Raw genomic sequence first — 14,428 nt, 5'->3', positions numbered from 1 at the left:
GATAAAATAGCAATGAATGAAATGGAGGGGCTCCTTGGAATTTTTATTACAAATTTCTATAATGAAGAGTGTGTGTATGTGTGAAACCTTTCTTACTAATGAATTAGGAAAATCTTAACATACAAGGCAAGCTAAACAAATATCATCAGTGAATGCAAAAGAAATGCATCCTTGTTTTATTCAGACCAAACATCTAGAGACTTGCTGCTATTTAATCCACAGATACAAACTTAATCAGTTTCTTGTTAACCATCACATCTTCATAACGAGTTGAACTGTAGAACCACTGATAGGGAAACAACAGTAATTAGTGAATCTACATGCAGAGCTATCTTGATGAAAATTGTGGCTTTGATAAATTTATTAGAGAATTATTGGGAGAGCCTAGTGCTCTGAGCTTCCAAATTATTATTTTAGAAAGCTATTTGGCAAATGCATCAAATAATTATATTATTTGAAATGACATCCATCCAAACAAGCTGATATATAATCAAAAATATTTGAGCCAAACAGTTCACTGAACTCTTTACAAAGGGGAAAAATTAGAAACAACCTACAAATCTCATCGATGGGATAAAAATTGCTCAAGTTGCTATATGTCTGCTCAAGCAATTACTAACTCACTTTTAAATGAGCTGTCATGCAGAGTTTATAATAAGAGGTAAATGCCAAACACATAAAGTTAAAGGGAAAAATTGGGTACAAAATTTTATGTGTAAGATGACTACAAACCAAAATATGCAAAAATAAAACTATATAGAAATAAATGTGAAAGGCAGTATAACAACATACTAAGTGGTTTCTGTCAGTTGCATGAGTATAAAGGATTTCTCATTTTTTCTGCACAATTTTCTTTTTTCTAAAATTTCCATAATGAACATGTACCATTTTATAAAAGGAAAGATAAACAGTAAAATTTATGTTTTTATAGATATTTCTGGGATGTTTAAAAGTTTTATTATGCGTTTCAAAGAACCATTATTTTTGCATAAAACTGAGATATTGCAGGAAACTGAATCTACCATTTTAATTTTATTTTCTGTTTTCTTATTAGCCAAAAGTGTTCTCCTACTAACTTTCAGTTTTGGGGGTTGAGATGAGATTTAAAGAAATAAGTAGTATCTTATATAATGATAAATTACTGAGTCTCTTCCGCTTTGAACAGTGTGAGGGTGTGACCAAGGCCTTCAGAAGCAAGGCTCTCCATCCTCTGCTATTCACACTCCCAGGCTTATTTCAGTGCAGGAGTTGCTTACAGGTCCCTTGTGTTCTGATCTTACTTTTGGGTGGCTGCTTTCCCTAAATATGTCTCTTATGTCATGAGGCAGAATAACACTATGGTGATGAGCTCAGCCCTGGGGTAGGAGGCCTGGGATTCCAGCCCCAACTCGGTAACTTCCCAGCTCTGTGATTTTGACAGTTCTTTGATAATCGTTTCATAGGACAGTCGATATCCTAATTGCTAAAACAGATAATAATAACAATACCAGTGCTCACTCACAGGGTCATTGTGGGGATTAAATGAGGTAATACATCTCAGATTAAACGTTCAATCAGTGTTAACTATTAATGTATCATTTGGGTAACTCAGTAAGAGCCCTTTTAACTCCCAATTTTAGTTTGCAGTTAAAAGCCACTGATACCTCTGAATAAAGGTTCCTTCCTTGGCCTCATGTCCTTTATATTTTCATCTTGTTACTTGCTAGTTCTTATTGGCTCTGTTTATTTTGGAAATTCTACCAAATTTTGGGGGGAAAAAAACTGTCTTGTGGCCTTGAAATGATGAGTTTTGATATTTTATACTTAAAAAGTTAATATTTATTTGCTCATAAAGTGATTATGCTTTTTAAGTGTATTTTCTCACTTGTAAAATGACAGGGGTAGTGGATATGGGTGCTTGGGTCTCTTTTATAACAGTAGTACTCAAACCTTAATGTTTGCAGAAATCACCAGGAGATCCACGTTAAAAATGCAGCTTCTGCTTCAGTAGGGACAAGGTGAGGACTGAGGTGCTGCATTTCTAACAAGCTCCTAGGTAATGTCAGCGATGCTGGTCAGTGGACCACATTTTGAGTAGTGGGGATCTGTAATATTGCCTTCAATTCACGTATTTAACTGTTCAACTATAATGATCCTCCCCATGGTATAAATGTTACCTTAAGCAAGATACTTAACCACTCTCAGCTTCGTTTTCCTAAAATGAAAAGTTAAGACAACACTTACCTTCTAAGAATGTTGAAAGGGTTCCATGCATCAATAGATGATGCATTTGAAATTTCTGGCAACAATATGAGGCATACTGTGGGTGTTAGTAAATGTTACTTCTCTTTCCTTCTCTATTAGAGACTGAGGTGCAGTTTGTCTGAGCCAATGACCTGCTAAACATCACCTTCATATTATTTAATGGTGTAGTTAATTAGATATTTGAAATTAATGGATGATCTATATAGGACATATTTGAATGATGGAGACAAGATGATAACAGCTTACATTTGTTGAATAATGACTTTGAACCAAGTTTGTCTGATTCAAGTTACCTTGGCTCACTCTCTCTCTTGTTTTTCTTTCTTCTTCTTCTTCTTTTTTTTTTTTTTTTTTTTTTTTTTTTTGTCTTTTTCAAGTTTTTAAGATCATGTCGTTTGGAGAAGAAGCCATCTTCATGATCTTCATGTTTGGGCTCTACTTCAAAGTTATATCTCAGCCCTCAAAAGACATGAAAAAGACCCATAAGATTTCATCTTGAAACGGCTTTTTAAATCCATCTACAGTAAGAAAAAAATGTAGACGCAGATGGTTTATAAATGCCCTTATAGACTTGATTGTTTGTTGCTGTGACAAGCTACCTTAACAGTCAAAATCTGGAGGAAAAGAAAATGCCTCCAATAAGAAACGCTGATGCAGCCTCCTGAGCTTGTGGTGTCTGGGGAAAATAAGAAATGGTTAACTTCCTTTTGTGAATATAATACTACCTACTTCGTAATGATGGTATAAGGATTAAATGAGATAATCCTAGCTATTTTTATTACTATAAAAATAAAGATAGTCTTTTTATGTAAAATAGCTGGGGTAGGACTTGTTTCTCTCTTAAGGTATGTTTGTTATAGTCTGTTTTAAAAGCACTGTGCAAGAGCAGCGATGTGATGGAATTAAAGAGAGATTTGCCTGTGGGCTTTTCCCTTTATGTTACATAATGAAAACTTGAATTTCGCATTTCCAGCCACATAGTGATGACTTTAGCATAAAGAGTTCACCAGGTAGGACGTGGCCCCTTGTGCTAAGAGCCAGCATTCTCATGGAAAATTAAAAGCAACTGCTTATTTTTAGCCACGAAAATGCAATCATTCTTGTGCTCAAATATGCTTTACATTACCTCGAAGAAAGCTTATTGGCACCGAGTCTGTTGTGTAACTGAGGAAACCATTGTGTGCTATCAAAACACACTAATGTAAAAACCAGTCCATTGAGCAACAGAGTGATGGAAGAAACAGGTAGCAGGGCCGAGGAAAACTCTTCCGGAGGTTGTACAGGAAACTAAAGCAGGAGAAAAACTTCCAAGTGCTGAAAGGTTAGAATGAAGACGTTGTTTAGTCCCTCGGGAAAAGGAATTCAAAGTCAGAAAAATGATTACATTCACAGTAAGTGAAATATTTGTCCTGTTTGGATGCAAATTTTTCTTTCCTATTTGAAATGGCCAAGTGTCTTTGAGATCTCATATTTTTGTTCTCTACAGTGCCTCTCTTGGGGGAAAGTCCTGAATTCCTAAACTTAGAGAGCGGAGGAAATGCTCACGGTGATTCTTGGAGGGAGGGTAGAAGTCAGCATTTGAAAGTAGGTTAACTATAACTAAACCTTGATTAAGGCATCAAAGGAAAACAGGTTGGAATTGAGTAATTATGGATCTCTTGATATCCAGAATTATTAACTTGATCTCCTGGATCTCTGGGCTCATGTTTGCAGCTCTCAAGGATTGTCTTTTACTCTTAATACAAAAGCATTACCAGCAAACTTTATAATAATTAAGATAATCAATACTAAGGCAACTCTGGACAGTTTAGGGGCAGGAAAGCCTTGCCATATAAGCCTCAAATATTCTCCTCTTCCTGGTGTAAGGGTAGACTGTAACGATCTAGCTTATTTCCCTTGTGAACACCACTCTGTGAAACTAACATCTCAGGATGACCACTGTCCTCATGCAAACAGCTACCTCCAAGTTGAGATGCTCCCAGAGGTCTCTCTGACCTTCTCCTTGTTTCTGTGAGAAGTCTCCACCTTGTTTCTCTCCTTCCAGGAGCCAGGTTGTTTTCTCATTCATCCTCAGTATGTTTTATTAACCATATGCTCTGCTGCCTCCAGGCAATGTACAGGCAATGCAGTGAAGAGGAAATCCAAAATCTCATTAGTGGGCAGGGAAATGCAGGAAAATAAACCCAATGAAATTCGAAAGAACAAAATATGAGCTAAAAACTGAAATTAATGAAAAACATTTCCCCTCCCCAGAAATGATTTAATCAGTCAAACCAAAAGCTTGTTCTTTGAAATGACTCATAAAATAGATAAACCCTAGGCAAATAGCATCAAGAAGGATAAAAAACAAGTAACATTAAAAACCAAAAAATCCTGACACATGGATAAATATGATGTTTCAAAATTTCAAGAAGACATTAATACTATGAAAAACTTTATAATAATAAATTTGAAAATATAGTTGAAATAGACATTTTTCCCCTGGGAAATATAAAAGCAAAATTGGCCCAAATTCCCACACATGTAGGGCCTAGAATTAACCACTGTATTTATAATTCCAATTCTTCTCCTCTAGATCTTATCCTGTCTTCTGCAAAACTCTACCGAACACTTTCCTGGGTGGGTTGCTCCAGTTGTATCTACTTTTTTCTCATTGTGCTATCGTTTGTATAAACAGGGCGTCATTAAGGTCACTGGGGGAGGAGGGTGCCTGAGTGATTCAGTGGCATTTGGACCCTCCATATCATTCCATCAAACTCCTCATCCACTCTTCAAGTTCCAGCAATGGGCACATTTCACAGTTTATCTCCCCATTGTCTGTTTCTCCACGAGGTGTCAGTGATCCATACATCATCCCCTGAATTCTCAGAGTTCACAGATTTCAATTTCTTCTACATCTATTCACTAACACTAATATATTTTTCACCTCTAAAATAAGGTCCTTTGCTGCAGATCAAGACTTCCAACTCGCTCTATACCTATATAGAAAAATGGCTGGAAGGATGTACAGCAAAATGCTAAAAGAAGGTATCATAGAAATAGAGTTGTTTATTTTTACCTTTGTAGTTTTCTGTGCTTTTCAGATTTCTATTTTGAGTCCCTTTGGTAGAGGAGGCTACTCTTATGTTTGGTGTGCATCCAAATATACTGTTACTTTACTTTGAATTGAAATCAATCTCTAGATAGATAGATAGATAGATAGATAGATAGATAGATAGATAGATAGATAGATAGATAGATAGATTTGTAAAACATATACAAACATGTAGAGAGTTATACAACTATACAAAGATCTATATTTTGTACGTGGGTTGATTTTATACCTAAATTTTATCTATACTTCTTTTTCTTAGAATTGTTATTTTTTGCAGTGAACAATATGTTTCACAGACCTTTCCACATTGGTATACGTACGCTTATCTTCATCTTTTGCAAGTACTACATAGTCCAGATGTACCATGGTGTGCTTATCCCAGTTTGATGTTCATTTCCAATTTTGCCTGTAACTAACACTGCTGCAGTTAACATGCTTGTAGTTTCATATAGGGCACGTGCAAGTGCATCCTTAAGGTAGAAACTAAGAAATGAATTGCTGAGTCAGAGGAGATATGTTTTTCACTCTAATAGACACTGCCAAAATTGTACTGTGGAATAGCTGCAAAAATTTATACTTACAAAACAGTGTATATTTATCAGCACAATTCATAATTGCAAAGATACGGAATCAATCTAAGTGCCCATCAACCAATGAGTGGATAAAGAAAACACAGAATATACGTATACCATGGAATACTACTCAGTTGTAAAAAAGAGTATCAATTTCTTTACAACATCATCAATATTTGATATGATAGAAGTTTGTTACTCTGATGAGTGAAAATTGCATTTTTTTCTAACTTACATTCCTTTGTTATTGGTGAAGTTGAATATCTTTTTACCTATTTATTAGTCATTTGTATTTCATCTTGTATGAATAGGACTATTTGTTCATGACTATCATGACTGTTTTCACGATAATAATTTCTTTTTTTTTTTTTGAGACGGGGTCTCACTCTGTTGCCCAGGCTGAAGTGCAGTGGCATGATCCCGGCTCACTGTAGCCTCCATCTGCCGGGTTCAAGTGGTTCTCCTGCTTCAGCCTCCTGAATGGCTGTGATTACAGGCACACGCCACCACGCTTGGCTAATTTTTGTATTTTTAGTAGAGATGAGGTTTCACCATGTTGGCCAGGCTGGTATGGAACTCCTGACCTCAGGTGTTCCTGAGGCCCGCCTCTGCCCCACAAAGTGCTGAGGTTACAGGTGTGAGCCACCACGCCCAGCTAATTTGTTTTATTTTGAAACAAGTATCATAATATGTTCCATATATTATTTTTGCTTTGCTGAAGTTCACCAGGGAGGACTTGTAGATGGTTAACTTTCTAAATCTGTACATGTCTGAAATGTCCTTTATCTGGACCCGACACATGTGGGATGTACTTCCAGTACAACTTTTTTGGGTACAGGGTCTTCTCATTTCTCCTAGAGTAACCAACTGGGTGGTGAAGATGGTGAAACACAGGAGACAGATAACGTATCCTGCTCTTCTGTGGTGCGGGCTCCCTGATGATTGCCCTGTACTAGTCTCCTCTCTGCTCCTCTGATATTTGCACCCAGGCTTGCAGCACTTCCAGAGCCATTCCCAGCTTTCTCAACAGCTGCTCCCTGCTAAGCCTGTTTCCTTCTCCAATCCGATCCCATGTGCCTTCCCCCTTTCAGGAATCCTTACATTTTCTTAACCACCAAGGAAGCCTTGTCTTATTTTTCCAGCATATGGATGGATGGTTTATTTTGTTTGCATCTATTTGTGCTGTTATTATTGGGAACATTGAATGTTCAGCATGCGTTTATTCTGACAGCCATTTTGAATTGCAAGTCCTTTGTGATTTCAAAATGTCAGTAAATGAAAGCACAAGCGCCGGGCGCGGTGGCTCACGCCTGTAATCCCAGCACTGTGGGAGGCTGAGGCGGGCGTATCACGAGGTCAGGAGATCGAGACCATCCTGGCTAACAAGGTGAAACCCCGTCTCTACTAAAAATACAAAAAAATTAGCCGGGCGTGGTGGTGCGTGCCTGTAGTCCCAGCTACTCGGAGGCTGAGGCAGGAGAATGGCGTGAACCCAGGAGGCGGAGCTTGCAGTGAGCCGAGATGGTGCCACTGCACTCCAGCCTGGGCAACAAAGTGAGACTCCGTCTCAAAAAAAAAAAAAAAAAAAAAGAAAGCACAAGCAAACACATAAATCATAAATATTTTATCCCTTAGAAAGAAAGTGATTTTATCTAATATTATACATATATATGTGTGTGTATGTATGTATATCCAGCCACAGTGATGTGCTCAGTGCTGAGACTGAGGAGTAAATCTGACCTTCTCATTCTATGGAAGTGCAGAGTCTAAGTAAGAACAGAAAGAAACATGAACTAATTAAACATACTTAAAATATATTGCATCATGACTATCACCCAGAAAAACATTCTGCCAAAAACTCTTGTCTAATTGGTAATTATAATCATTGGGTATCTTCCATGATAATAACTAAAGTTATACATTATAATGAGCAAATTCATATTCATCATTCCATTTTTTCTGCAAAACAACCCTGTAAGGTGAGAGCTATTTTTATCCCACTTTGCATATGGGGACTATTTTAAAACTCTAAACACACAGTATTTATCCCCCCTTGTGTACAATAAGTCACAAGAAAAGCAAAATTGGTTGACTTTTTGCAGTGGCCATTCTCCCCAGGGGAGTTGGAGGTCCTGAGTAACCCTGAGGAAAAAACCAGGCTTGGACCCTCCTCCCAAATCTATTGATAAAAGCTAAGGGCTGCATTTTGCTAATTATATCATTGCTGTCCTAAATATTTAATATGCATTCATCATTGAATCCTCACAAGACTCAATGAAGGAGGTACTAATATGACCCCCCCTCCACCATTTTCCCGAGGCACAAAATAGTAAGCATCTAACCAAAGGTAACAAAGCTAGAAGTGGAGGGATTTGAACCTAAGTAGTCAGGGTTTATAGTTCACACCCAAAACCATGGGTAGGCAAACTATGGTTGTTTTTGTACAGCCACAAGCTAAGAGTGGCTTTTATATTTTTACAGACTTGTAAAAACAAACAAAAACCAAAGGATAATATGTGATCAAGACTACATATGGCCCACAAAGCCTAAAATATTTACTACTTGGCCATTTACAGAACAAAATTACTGATCCCTGCTTTAAATCACTAACCTACACAGACTTTCAAATGAGTGCTGGGCTAACTTCTGATAACCTTCTATCTGAAGCACATCCTCAGAGACATGTTTGATTCTGATATGAGTGACAGGAGGTGATGGACATTTTTGCATCAAAATCATAGTAAGAGATAAATGTGTGCATAGATCACTCGTTTGACTCTACACATTATCTATGTCTTTGAGTTTTAGGTTCAAAGAACTGTTTTTATTTGCTTGTCACTATTACGAATGCTTGGACCTGTTTGATTTTCAGGTAGCATCTCCACTCCTAGAAATACCTGAAGGCTTTGTTCTAAATAAAGTGCAGAGTAGCGGTGGTTTAATAATCATCACTCCTTGTCACATAAAGGCTGTGACTCCAGAGTTTGTTGCAGAGGAAGTGTTGTGAAAGAAAGCATTAATATGACGGGTTTCGAATGTTGTGCTCCTTAAGAAGGCCCCTCACTCTCTGAGTTGCTCTCTTCATCTGAGTAATTGGTGGCTGAGGGGCAAGGCCAAGGAGAAGGAAGGGAACTCCTCTGCATGTCACTCTCTGACACCATAGTCCTTCGTCTCCTTTTTTTCCTGAAATGAGGTCCACTTCCAAGGCTTTGCAACCTGGGGCCTATGGAAACTTAAGATGACTTGTGAGTTCCCAGATACTACATGCAGAATTTGGCAGCTGTGAGTATGTAGGAGAAATGGATAATTTTTGATATAGTCTTCAATATATTCTTGTTTATATAATATTCTTAAATATATTCCTAAAAATAATTAAGAACCATAAGCTGTGCTGTGGAAGTGGGCTCATGACCTTATGCTAGTCTACTTGAATAAAAAGATAGTCAATGAGGTCAGTTTCCAGGTTGGGTATTTTTATTCTTTTCCCCTTAGTTGTTTTAAATGAGCAGAAAAGTAATGGGGTTTTCCACCACGTAACAGAATATCTATGAGTCATCAGAGTGTCCTGAGAAGTTAAGTGTCCTACTAAGGATCCTGCAAAGGGAAAATAGAAGAGGAACTTGCACTTTTTGAGGACTTTCTGTGTGCCATAAGCCTAAGTCCCTATGTGGGAAGGATTCTACCCACACATGACAGAGGAGGAGACTGAAGCATGGTATGTTTAAATAAATTCTTCAGTATTGGAATCCTAATCTTTCTGCCTCCAAACCCACAACTTAAAAAAAAAAAAAAATAGGTCGGGCACAGTGGCTCATGCCTATAAACCCTGCACTTTGGGAGGTGGAGACAGATGGATCACCTGATGTCAGGAGTTCAAGACCAGCCTGAGCAACATGGTGAAACCCCCATTTCTACCAAAAAATACAAAACAAATTAGCCAGGTGTGAGAGAATCATGAGAACCGGGGAAGCAGAGGTTGCAGTGAGCCAAGATTGCTCCACTGCACTTCAGCCTGGGCAATAGAGTGAGACACCCTGTCTCAAAATAAAATAAATAAATAAATAAAATAAAAAATAAATAAGTATTTAATTTTCTCAGATTATACATTTATTGCAAAATAAACAGAAATCACTCTACTATCATCATAGCAAGTTTCCTTCCTTTCTTTAAATATATTGCCACAGCATGTATCCTTCCAGTATATACATATATACACATATATACACACACACAGTATGTATACATATATATTTCCAAAGTTGTGATTATACTATTTGTGCCATTTTCTATTATTTCACTTAATATAACATTAATATTTAACACTTGTGAACATCTTTTAGTGATTATATTATACGCTGAACAAAAATCTAGCATCACTTACTAACCCTTTCAATTACCATTGCAGATGAAAGTTGTTTGCATAATTTTAATAAGGCTTTTTATTTTAACAGCCTTATTATTTTTAAGTATAAAGATGGTACAGTTCTTTTCACATGCTAGAGTCCTAGAAATGGACATAGGGAATGGACCTTTGTAAGGATTTTTTTTATATTGTTAGAATAGTCCAGAAAAGTTAAGTTCATCTACCCTCTCATTCATAAGAGTTGGCCTGTTTCATCTGTTTCATGAATGTTTGTTAGTATTGCAGACCAGCAAATTTGTAAATTTCATTAATTTGATTTTCTTAAAAAATGAAATGGCATTTTGCTGGAGAAGGTAGCATGGTTGAATGTAAAGTGGTAAAGTGTGTATGCTTTGAAGCCACAGACCTAGATGGTGAAGTCTAGCTCTGGTACTTGACAGGCATGTGGTCTTTAGACAAATCATTTAAGCTTTCTCCAGGCCTCAGTTTCCTCACCTTTGGAAGTGAAAAGATGACGCCTGCTTAAGAGGGGTATTTTGAAAATTTGAGCTAACATATGTAAGTGGGTATTCAGTAAGAATAGATAATGCAATTTCAATTGACTTTTTAATTTCCACCATTTGATTTGTCATTTGTGTCCATTCTGTTTTGAATTATTTGTTCATATTCATAGCGCCCCTCCTTGTCAGTAGGTTCTCTGTGCTGAATTTATCAACTTCTTATTTAAAATGTTGGGAATATTGCCTCTACAGGTCGTTTCCATCAAATCAGATCAGGAGGCCCGTAGGTAAATGTGCTGATCTCCCAGGCAGCTGTTCCTGGAAGATGTACGGCTACAAGGCACTGAAGCCAGAGTCAGGCTATTCTAGAGTGACATGGGCAGCCTAGGGCAGCCAAGAGGCCATGCTAGGTATAGAGTTCAATTAAGCCGGAGGCACATGATGAACTATAGGGGTGTAGGAAGAAAATATTGGAACCCTAATTTATATTTGCTTTTTAATCTAAGAAAATAAAATATAAAATAAAATAAAATAAGCTAGATAACATTTAAATACAGACCTGGCACCCTGAGTTGGCCTATGCTGGCCAGCCCTGAGTGTGAAGTGTGAAGAATCCTTATAGGGGAGTTGAAATTCCACTGTGGAGAAGGGCTGAGCAGTGCCCTTGCGTTATCTGTGGGCATTCAACATGCAGTTTATGCATGCCACTGCCTAGTAAGTTTATGGATTATAGTATCTTAAGTAGTGCATATACATACATATGCACAGAGTAAGGCTAAGATTATTTATTATAAACTTAACACCATTATATTATGTATAGGATTATCCAAATGTATATGCATATGCATAGTATTATGTAAAGAATTATATATGTCTATAGAGATAGGTATGCGTACATAAAGCATTACAGACACTTAGATGTATACAATTATGTTCAAAATTTTTCATAAATGACATAAGTACATATGCAATTCTGATTACAATAGGATAATAAATGTGTATAGAGTTACGTTTTTCTGTGTATATACATATGATATCGTATGTGTTTATATAAGTACTCACAAAACATATGTGTCTAGATAGATAGATGCTTTGCATATGTGATTAATGGGTGTTTTCTAAGAAAATGTTTATGGATATGATTAAGTATATGTATATACAAAGGCTTGAATATGCTTATGTATGTGTATCCCCTGTGTTTTGTAACCACAAAAAGGTTATTTAATTGCCTTGTAGCAATATACTTGAAGAGTTTTCAAAATGAAAGATACATACACATTTTTATTTCTAAGCAAATAAATATTGCATATTTGATAACATTTTCTTTGGTAAGAAGTGACTCCCAGAACATCTCCCAGTAGATATTATAAACACCACCCCCCCACACCCACACACACACATACACACACACATCACTGATCCGTTCCTTCAAAGTGAAATTAAAATTTTAACAGCAATTGGGAAGGTAACACTCAGATATGCAAAATTTAAAAACCATGGAAATGAAACTTTCTCAGTTTAAAAAATAAACAAGATGTTTGATTAGGCTTTGAAATCTTCTGTTAAAAATATAAAAACATACCATCATGTGACTAGGTTGCAAGAGCAACTGATTACCATCAGGAAAGGTGGAAATGTAACACCAGGAAAGCCAAATTTAATGAAATATATTGAAATATATATTGAATTTAATGAAGCATAATTGGTGAATGGTATTAAAAAGGAGTAACCTAATTTGGCAAATTTAGCCAAAATGCACCATTTCCTTTGTGATCTATGAATCTTGTGAAGTAGCTTTTCAGTTCTGAGAGGCATTACGAAGAGTGTCAAAATAAAATCAACTTAGAGACATGTCTTTAAATAATGGTATCAAAAAATATTAACACATACTTTAAAAAAATGCATCTTTTCACAAAATATTACTAAAATTTAATAACGTGTTGGATAATATTTAGAGTAAAATAAGCTGAACAATTTAAAAAACTTTTAATAACTCATTTAATTCATGTTTTTCATCCTTTAAAAATTTTCTATTTAATGTATAATTGACACTTAGTAACATACATAATTTATAAACATATTCTTAGATATAAAACTATATGCACATACAATCCCAATGTATACATATGTAATAGTGTGTTTAATACATATATGTGTGTATATAGACATACATGTACATACACGTGTGTGTGCTGTACACTTAAATATTTCCAATGCTTGGGGGACAAGATCAAAAATATGTTTGGAAACCATTGTTTTAAGTAGAGCAAGTTCAGAAGAGTCTTTTCCTGAGTACATATTGATAACTTACTCCACACATAGCTCAGGTGTATGAGCCTTTATACACCATTGTACAGTCTAGAGAAGTGATACCAATGTACTTCTGGAGTCCCACAGCAAAGTAAAGGGAAGACCAAACTCTCTGTGCTTCCTCTCACCCTTATCCAGGCCTTGATAAGTCAAGACAGTGACTTGATTTTCAGCCTGAGTTTTTAGCAAGCTGCAGACTTTAAAAGGTTCAACGATCATTGATATGAAAATAAAAACTGAATTAAAAACAGTATTGGCCTGGTAAATGTTTTACAGCTGCTCTCAAGACAAAAGCCCTGATTTTTAGCATTCACCTATTTCTGTGGTATAAATACTTCCACCATGGTCAGTTTCAAGCTACCAACAAGATGTCACTGAATGCTAAGGTTGGAAGAGAGGCACGCAATCCATTGAGTGGGACCTTTCAACCAGGCCTTCAGTCACCCCTGCCAGTATTCTCCAGCAGACAGAGATTTGAATTCTCCCTGGGATGGAGAGCAGGGAGGGGCAGTCCACCATCTTTGCTGTTTGGGTGACTCAGCCATTACAGTCTGTGGGCTTTGGAGAGCCCAAGCCAACCAGGACAGAAGCAGTACCCCAGCACAGCACAGTTGCTCCATGAAAGCATGGCCAGACTGCTTCTTTAAACAAGTACCTGTTCCCATTCCTTTTCACTGGGCAGAATCTCACAACTGGGGCCTCCAGTCACACAAACCAATGTACTCCGGCTGATGGAGACTTGAAAACTTCCTGGGACAGAGCTCTCAGAGGGAGAGGTGGGCTGCCATCTTTGCTGTTTGGGGAACTTAGCAGTTCCACTATCCAGGCTTTGGAAAGCACAAGACAACCAAGGGTGGACATGGTACCCCAACCCAGCACAGGTGTTCTATGAAAGCATGGTCAGACTGCTTCTTTAATGGGTCTCCAATTCTGTTCCTCCTGACAGAGTGAGACCTCACAACCAGGGTCTCCAGCCATCTCTTGCAGGTGTGGTCAGGCCAGCAACAGGTCCTGAGTAGAACTCTCAGAGGAAGGAGCAGGCTGCCATATTTGCTGTTTTGCAGCCTTCACTGGTGATACCTCCAGCTACTAGAAAATCTGAGGTGACTAAGGACTGGAGTGGACCACCAGCAAACCAAAAGACCCCTATAGAAAAGGGGCTAGACAATTTTTTTTTTTTTTTGAGTTGGAGTTTCACTCTTATCTCCCAGGCTGGAGGGCAATGATGCGATCTCAGCTCACTGCAACCTCTGCTTACCAAGTTCAAGTGTCTTTCCTGTGTCAGCCTCCTGAGTAGCTGGGATTACAGGCACCCACCACCACGCCCAGCTAATTTTTGTATTTT

At 37.3% G+C, this 14,428-nt stretch overlaps 1 long non-coding RNA gene across 7 annotated transcripts in view; it reads left to right on the top strand.

Annotated features, from left to right (window-relative positions):
* LOC112428728 (uncharacterized) overlaps window positions 1–14,428 on the top strand; it is a 74,684-nt gene that overhangs the window by 42,095 nt on the left and 18,161 nt on the right. The window contains exon 7 of one of the 7 annotated variants that reach the window (XR_011626256.1): window positions 2,622–2,994. The exons of the other annotated variants lie outside the window; for them this stretch is intronic. This is a non-coding gene — a long non-coding RNA (uncharacterized lncRNA). Of the gene's footprint in view, window positions 1–2,621; window positions 2,995–14,428 lie in introns of those variants that run through there. 7 annotated transcript variants of the gene reach the window in all.

Source organism: Macaca nemestrina, chromosome 7, assembly GCF_043159975.1.
Source record: "Macaca nemestrina isolate mMacNem1 chromosome 7, mMacNem.hap1, whole genome shotgun sequence".
In the NCBI taxonomy this organism is placed as follows: Eukaryota; Metazoa; Chordata; class Mammalia; order Primates; family Cercopithecidae; genus Macaca; species Macaca nemestrina.
Note: the sequence above shows the minus strand (reverse complement) of the source record. Positions and strands in the feature narration are given on the sequence as shown.